We start from the raw sequence: 9,353 nt of genomic DNA, 5'->3' as shown, positions 1-9,353 counted from the left end.
ATCTTTGGATTCTTTCCTCTATCTTTTTTCCTTGAAAATCATAATGATTTGCACCCAGTTGGGAGATAAGAATAAATCCAACTATGTCACAAACTAGAAAATAATTTCTGAAAATCAGAATAACCGATTTCCTCCAGAAAGTTAATTTGTTAAAATGAAAGAAAAGGAAAGAAAGCATCCTAATGTTAAATCTCATGACTATATACTAATACATTGTTGGTGCGTGTGATTTGGTACAACCACTGTAAAAAGCAGTTTGGAATTATGCAAATAAAGTAACTAAATGTCCATACCTTTTGACACACAGATTTTTACTGCTAGGCAGATACCTGAATGAGGTAACAGAAAAGAATGACAAGGAAGGAAGGAAGGAAGGAAGGAAGGAAGGAAGGAAGGAAGGAAGGAAGGAAGGAAGGAAGGAAGGAAGGAAGGAAGGAAACCATATGCAGAAATACTTATACCTTTTTTTTATGGTAGCAAAGAACTGGAAACAAAGTAGATGCCCATCAATTAGGGAATGCCTAAACAAATTGTAGTGCATGAATGTAGCAGACTATTACTTTGATGTAAGGGAAAAAAGAACAAAAATATAAAGAAGCATAGAAAGACACTTGCTCTCTAGGGGGGACAAGGCATGGCACTGAGTCTCTAAAAGGTTCATCATCACTGCCCTAGCCTATCCTTCATTCATTCCCAGATTTCCCCTTTTTTTAATGATGTCATGAACTTTTATTATATACAACTTGGGATTTTTAACTATATAGTGAATTTAACACAGCATTTGGTAGTATTCAACACTGCCCTGTGTTTTGTGTCCCTTCCCTTTTGAACATCCTCTTATTTTCTTCTTTGTCTCTTTTGAGTATGTTTTTAATCCTCCATCAACACTTTTTTTCATTGTTTTATTGAGGGTGGGGAAATTGGTATTACTAATCTACTCCTCCATATCTCCTTTTAGCTCTATCTCCCACCTGCCCCCAAACCTCTGGCCCAAAAAAAAAAAAAATCCTCCCTTATAACTAATTAGTATAGTCAAAAGAAAAATAAATTTGCACATATCTAAAAATATATGGCTCATTTTGAACCTCTACTGTATCACCCTTTTGCTAAGAGGTAAGGGACATGATTTATCATCCATTTTCCAGAACTGTAAATCAACAACACAGATCACAGTTCTTAAGTCTTTCATGGCTGTTTTCCTTACAATGTGGCAGTTGTTGTACAAATTGTTTTCCTAATTGTGCTCATCTTGCTCTGTATATAAGGTCTCCTAGGATTCTATGAACCTGTCCCTTTTGTCATTTCTATAATATAATCATTTTCCATTATATTCATATACCGTAACTTGTTCAGTCATTCTCCAATTGCTGAATACCTACTGTTTCCAGGTTTTTGCTATAACAAAAAGTCCTTTCCCCCATTTTGGAACTCTTTGGAATATATTCTAGTTAGGTGTGGTATTACAGGGTCAAAGATATTCACAATTTCATTACTTTTGAAATATAATTCCAAACTTTTTTTCAGAATGGTTGGACCAGTTCACAACATGGAGATGTCTGTTTTCCTAGAGCCCATTGAATAATAATCTTTTTTTCTGACATCTTTGCGAATAGGATGGAAATAAAGTATAATCTTGGAATTTATTTACTATGTATTTCTTTTATTATTATTAGTGATTTAAGGCATTTGATATGGATACTGCTAGTACCTGCCTTTCTTCTTTTGATAACTCCTTGTTTGTATCCTCTGTTTATCTACAGAGCAATTGTTTTTGTTCCTAAACATGAGTAAAACTGATGATTACTGTTCTCAACAGTAGAACGTAAGGATAGGAGGCAGAAAAGAAGGGAAGAAGAACAGAGCAGTATACATGTAGCAAATGGGGGAGATGGCAAGATGCCCAGAGTAAATGGTTGAATGGAAAGTGAAGCATGGTCTGAAGTCAGATAGGTATGGTTAGTGGGATAGGTAAGTTTGTACACCCACCCTTGCCAATTAACTCAGCCCAAGGAAGAGTTCCAAAACTAAGTGAATTAACATTCTCATAGAAGAGGTTAGACACTGACACTAGAAATCTAGTCTGAAAGATGCTTTTCCAAACGGAGAGAAAGGAAGGCACAAAGAAAAATATAAATGGATAACTGCTGTACCATAAGGAAGGACAAACATGAAGAAGACAGAGAGAGATAAGAATTGATCTGAACTGATACAATAAGCAGAACAATAAAAATAATATACATATAAATTATGTAAATGAAAAGAATAATCAAACAAAACTGAACATTGGCACTGAACTAAAGATGGCCAGCACTAAAGAGATTGGTTGGTTAGATGAAGTACTATGATTTTGCTTCACTATTTGGCTTTTCATTCTTTATTACAAAGGAAGCCTTTAGTGGGGAAAGAAGAGGGATGGGTGTGTTTGGAAATTATTCCAAAACTATGAAAAAAAAAGTATTTGACAAAAACTGTTGGAAAAATTAGAAAACAACATGGGAGAGATTAGGTTTAGATCAACATCTCATACCATATACCAAGATAAATTCAGAATGGGTAAATGACAAATATAAAGAGTAAAATCATAAATTAAGTGAACACTGAATAGTATACCTGTCAGATCTATGAGAAAGCAAAGAATTTAAGACCAAGCAAGATAGAGAATATTACAAAATATAAAATTAATAACTTTGATTACATTAAATTAAAAAGGGGTTGTACAAACAAAGCCAATGCAAGTAATATTAGAAAGGAAGCAACAAATAGAGAAAAAAAATCTTTATAACAAAAACCTCTGACAAAGGTCTAATTTCTCAAATTTATTAAGGAGCTAAATCAATTGTAAAAAAAAATCAAGCCATTCCCCAATTGATAAATGGGCAAGGGACATGAATAGGCAGTTTTCAGATAAAAAAAATCAAAATTATCAATAAGCACATGAAAAAGTGTTCTAAATCTCTCATAATTAGAGAAATGCAAATCAAAATAACTCTGAGGTACCACTTCACTCCTAGCAGATTGGCCAATATGACTACAAAGGAAAGTAATAAATGTTGGAGGGGATATGGCAAAATTGGGAAATTAATGCATTGCTGTTGGAGTTGTGAATTGACCCAACCATTCTAGAAGGCAATTTGGAACTATGCCCAAAGGGCTTTAAAAGACTATGTGCCCTTGGATCCAGCCATATCCCTGATAGGCCTGTACCCCAGAGAGATAATAGGGAAAAATACGTGTACAAAAATATTCATAGCCGCACTCTTTGTGGTGGCAAAAAATTGGAAATTGAGGGAGTGTCCATCAATTGGGGAATGACTGAACAAATTGTGGTATCTGATGGTGATGGAATACTATTGTGCTGACAGGAATAATGAACTGGAGGATTTCTATGTAAATTGGAAAAACCTCCAGGAATTGATGCAGAGTGAAAGGAGCAGAACTGGGGGAATGTTGTACACATTATGGCACAACCAAATATAATAGACTTTTCTACTAGCAGCAATGTAATGACTCAAGACAATCCAGATGAATTTATGAGGAAGAACACTATCTACATCCAGAGAAAGAACTGTGGGAACAGAAAAACAGAAGAAAAATTTATGATTGATCACATGGTCTGATGGGGATATAATTGGGGGTGTAGACTCTAAATGATCACTCTATTGCAAATATTAATAATATGGAAATAGGTTTTGAACAATGATACATGTAAAACCCAGTGGGATTGCTCATCAGCTCCTGGAGGGGGGAGGTGAGGAGGGAACAAACATGAATCATGTAACTATGGGAAAACATTCTTAATTAATTAATTTATTTATTTATTAATTAAAGATGTTTAATTAAAAAAAGGAAAGACCTTCAATAAAACTCAAACAATTTCTTTAAATGAAATAAGGAGGTTGGACTAGATGGTCACTAATGGCCTTTCCAACACTATATTCTATGATTTCATGAATGAGATGATCTCTAAGGTCCCTTCCAGCTCTTGGTCTAATGTACCACATCCATTTCACCAGAACAACAATGAATCAACAGGCTTCTTATAAGAAAGAGGCACTACTAGGCTGTCAAATTCTGTGCACTGTTCATCTTTCACACAACTAGTATGGATATAGGACTCATTTATAAGGAAAAATATACTTCTCAAGGGCACCAGGTGGCCCCCAAATATAGTGACTTAAAAAAAGTCCAAACTCTTATTTAAGCCTGGGTCTGGTCCCAGTGCCAACATAAAACTGGATATTCAGCTTGACTCAGCCCAGAAGCCTTACTGTTGTTGCTATTGTTCAGTCATTCAGTTGTTTCTGATTCTACATGACCCCATAGATTTTTGTCCATGGGCTCTTCTTGGTAAAGATAATGAACTAATTCACCATTTCCTTTTCCAGTATGCCCCTACAGATTTGTAGATGATGAACTGAAGCAAATAGGGATTAAGTAATTTGCACAGGGTCAAGCTGCTAGCTAGCTAGTGACTAAGACCAGATTTGAACTCAGATCTTCCTATCTCCAGGCCAGGAGCTCTCTCCACTGTACCACTAAGCTGCCCCAAAGAGGAGTCTTAGGAAAGACTAACAAAGTCTTCACCCCAAAACTCTGTCTCTGATAGAAAGAAGCTGGTAGAAAATGGAGACTAGAATGGTAGAAAAGAAAAATGGCCTGAAAAGGAAGGAGGAGCAAGAAATGTCTGGGATGAAGAAGAGTCAGTTCTGGAACAAACTCCCCACAATGGAACAGACCTGCTCCAGTCTCATGGCCGGCCTATCTCCTATATGACCTGAAATATAGAGGCTGCTTAGCCTGTTAGCCATCATCTAATTTTTTTACAATTCACCATAGTTGCAACAGTTTCACCTATAAAAGTCTTTTTTTTTAACCCTTACCTTCTGTCTTGGAGTCAATACTGCATATTGACAGTATTGGCAGAAGAGCAGTAAGGACTAGGCAATGGGGATTAAGTGACTTGCCCAAGGTCACATAGCTGGGAAATGTCTGAGGTCAAATTTGAACTTTCCATCTCTAGGCCTGGTTCTCAATCCACTGAGCCATCCAGCTTCCCCCACATAAGTTTTCCAAGGCTCTAAGTAATATTCTTCTATGCAAGATTATAGTAGGGGAAAAAACATTAAATATTACAATCAGGAGGTATTTTTTAAAAGAATGCATTATTCTCTATATGGACCTCTTACAGCTCTCTATGATGGACTGGTCTGAACTTTCCTCTTTAATCCCATGATTAAAAAAAAAAGAAAACAAAATATGCTCTACTTGGCACACAATCTATAATTCTTTGCAGATAAACTAAATATATAATAATTATGACAACCAATCTCTGCCCCAGAAAAAAAAAGATTAAGAAATAAATGTTTTTCCCTCTTCTTGTTGAAGAGTTGGAGGACTACAGATATGTAGTGTTGCACATGATATCTGAATCTGGTGAAGTAGTTTTGCTTAACTTTCCCTTGCTAGAAGGAAAAGATTGGAAGGAGAAGAGAGAGAAGAGGAGGGAAAGAGGAAAAGGAACAGGAACAGGAAGGGAAAGAAAAGAAAAAAGAGAAGGAAAAAAGAAACAAAAGGAAATAAGGAGAAGAGAACAGACCAAAGCTTAGTCTCAGACAAGAGCTGAGAAAACACACTTCCCCTCTTCATTGCAGAGGTAAAGTACTTTGGCCATGGAATATTGCACATACTGCCTGCCAAACAGGGTGGATGTGTTGATTGGTTTTATACATCTGGTTTTATTTCCTCTTTTTTTTTTTTATCTTTGTGACAAGAACTAGGTTGCTAGACAGGAGAGAAGATGGATATATTCAGAAATGAATGTAATATTTAAAAGTATCAATAAAAATAAGATTTTTTAAATTTTAATATGTGTATACACACATACTATATACATATGCATATATACTAAGTAGGTAGGTGGCACAGTGGATAAAGCACAGGACATGAAGTCAGGAAGACCTGGGTTCAAAACTGACCTCTAAAATTTACTAGCTGTGTATTCCTGGACAAAGTCACTTCATCTTTGTTTGCCTCAGTTTCCTCATATATAAAATAGGTATAATAATAGGACCTGCATCTTAACATTGTTGTAAGAATCAAATGAAATATTTGTAAAGCACTTAATCCAGTTCTAGGCATATAGTAGGTCCTATATAAACCCTTATTCTCTTCCCCCTCTTCCTATATGGTACAGATATATACTAGTATATTATATATAGTACATATGTGTGTGTGTGTATGCTAGCTTATCTATAGATATAAATATAGTATATAATGTATCTGAGGAGCCAAAATAGCTATTCTCAACCGCTAGGCACTAAATAAAGCTCATTCGTTTTCCTCAGAAAAGAGACTCTTGGGCTGTCTCTGGGGAAGCCCTTACTTTCACTTTTGGACCAAGTCTAACAAGTATGGTAGCTTGTTTTCCAGCTTGTATCAGCTTAGAAGCAGAAAACAGGAGTAAAGAAATGATGTCTAGATGCAGGCACACTGGTAGCAAGAGGAGGAAAACACACACACACACACACACACACACACACACACACACACACACACACACGAGATGAAAAAGAGAAGTCTGGCTGCATTTCGCCTAGGACCAAGCAGCCCTCTGTACTTACTACAATAGAGAATACAAGCAATGTGTAGCAAGGATGACCATGAGTCACCCAAACAAAGTCATATCATGTTCAGTACAGAACGGGACAATTATGTGATCTGGGCAAGAACTGAAAATTATGCACACATACACACGGTAGGTGCATACGCACATCCCCCCAAGTCCACCACAGGGTTGGAACCCTCCCTGCCACACGTGTGGCAATATCTCCATGTCACAAAGAGAAGAATTTTCTGGCATTGAAACTCTGTCTACTTATACCCAGTAAAAATAAAATTGTCTCTCCTTGTTCCCCACGGAGTGGCAGGACCCACTTTGCCTGCCCTTAGTTTTATTTCAGCATACATGTTCAAATGTTTCAAGTGATTTACTAAAAGATTTCCATCATAAGAATGGCTAAAAGGAAAAACAAAAACACTGGAAACACTGAAGAGGCATAAATCTACCACCTAGTAAACTTATTCTCCTGTGATAAGAAAAAAAGGAAATCATAATGTTGTAGGATTTTAAAACTCCAGGGAACCTTGATTGGTCATCAAATCCAACACCATCTAATACCCTCATAATAAGAGATGAAGAAACAGGGGCTCCAAGTGACTTGCTAAAGATCAGATAGAAAACAAGAGGCAGAAGAACTGAGACCTGAATCTTCTAGTACTACAACGCAAAGAAGCCCTCTTTAAAATGAATCATCTTCAAATAACAAGTCTTCTCTATTTATCAAAAGGAAATTAAATTGGACGACTAGAGAATCTAAATAGTTTAGTTCTTAACTTCCAATCATTCACAGGCTATCTAGGCCAAAATGATTTGATTACATCTGCCAACACTGTCTGGCTAGAACATTTTATCCAAGATGCTATCACTGACACAAACTTCTTACTGTACTAAGGAATTAATTGTCAGCTAAACATACTCGTGTCTTCATTCACAAAATATTTCTTGAGTTAACCATGACAGACGATTGACTATTACACCTGGCACTAATTATACAGACAGTCCCCAAAAAATGTCTAAATAATATTAGTAGGTTCTAGCCATCATGTTATAAACTCTGGTGGGAATGGAAGAATTAAGTATTTTAAAAAACCAAAATTTACACTAAGCTTCTCTCATGAAAATTTAAGCTAAAATTTTCAAAACAAAAATTTTAAAAAGAATTTAACAAGCATGGAAAGCCAACTCATAATGAATCCTATGGGTAGAAGGTGACCCAATAGCATCCTCTCTTCCTGCCTTTAGAAAGTTCAGTTTTGTTTTTTTCAGTTGTGTTCAAGTCTTCATGACCCCATTTGGGGTTTTCTTGGCAAAGATTCTGGAGTGGTTTGCCTATTTCCTCCTATAGCTTATTTTACAGATGAGGAAACTGAGGCAAACAGAGTTCATTCAGTGACTTGCCCTGGGTCATACAGCCTTTAGAGTGATCAGTGTCTAAATACTCAGAACAGAGTTTTCTAACATCATCTTTTTTTTTATTATTTTTTTCTAATCTCTTTTTAAAGCCATTCAAAAACTGTCTAACAGATTTACCAAATAATGGATTTTTGCCCCCTTTAAACATGTCCAAATTTTTTCATTTTAACCATTTTGGGGGGGGAATCATTCTAACTCACTTCAATATTTTATAATTCCAATTATCAAGACCTCCTTCCTTTCGCTTAACCTAACTCTTCTTGTCACTTTCAATTCATTATACCATGTTCTCTCTGTCACCAAGGCTTGAAACATCATCTTTGACTCCTCCTTCCTTTCTATACAGGTCAGTCATTTACCAACTCATTAACTCTTCCTCAATAACCTCCAGTTTCATCACCTTTGTTCAAACTGTGTCATCCATCTGGAATGTTATGCCACTCCCATCTGAAGACCTTGAACTTAGATCTTCCTGGCTTTGGGGCCAGCTTATCTCATTAATCATGCTAATTCTCAAAATGTCATTTTTATATTTCCTCAAAATATAAAATTTTTATATTTATATTCCCTCAAAAAGAATAGCAAATATCAATAGTTAATATGTATATTGGTATAAAAATATTATATATATATAACAAATACATTTCATATATCTATATGTATATATGTTTGTGTGTGTATGTGTATATGTCCTCCACTAAGATATTCTTCCTCCAAAGCTCCAACAGTAATCCTCAGTTCCCATAGACTTGACTAGTAGATAGCAAGATCTAGAAGGTCCTGAGAAGTTGAAAATAATAATAATAATTTTAAAATATTTATATAGTATTTTAATATTTTAATGTTTTATTTTTATTTTAATAGATTTTAAATATATTGATAAACATATTAAATATATTTTGTTTGTTATAATATATTAAATATATGTATAAATATATATATGAATAAATGTTGAAATATGTTTTAATATATTTTAATATATAATATATAGATTATGTTATAATATATGTAATATAATGTGTTATAAAATATATGTATTTAATATATGGTGTTATTAATATATGCTTGTATAATATTATATATAAATATAATATATTTAATAATAATGAAAATAAATAAAAGCATACCTATAGCTTTTTAAGATTTGCAAAATACTTTACATATGTTATCATATTTGATACCCATGAGTCTTTGAGGTAGAGGCCATTATTATCTCCATTTTGCAGATGAGGAAACTAAGGCTGAGACAAAGTGCCCAAGGTCACATAGCTAATCAACATCCAAGGAAGGCAGCAGGTCTTCCTATCTCTACGTATAACTG

General features: G+C 34.9%; 1 protein-coding gene across 3 annotated transcripts in view; it reads right to left on the bottom strand.

The window, feature by feature from the left end:
• CDC14A (cell division cycle 14A) overlaps positions 1-9,353 on the bottom strand; it is a 248,117-nt gene that overhangs the window by 217,097 nt on the left and 21,667 nt on the right. The gene's annotated exons all lie outside the window — the stretch shown is intronic.

This window comes from Gracilinanus agilis, chromosome 4 (assembly GCF_016433145.1).
Source record: "Gracilinanus agilis isolate LMUSP501 chromosome 4, AgileGrace, whole genome shotgun sequence".
Lineage (NCBI taxonomy): Eukaryota > Metazoa > Chordata > Mammalia > Didelphimorphia > Didelphidae > Gracilinanus > Gracilinanus agilis.
The sequence above is the reverse complement of the archived record's forward strand: the minus strand, read 5'-3'. Positions and strand labels throughout refer to the sequence as shown.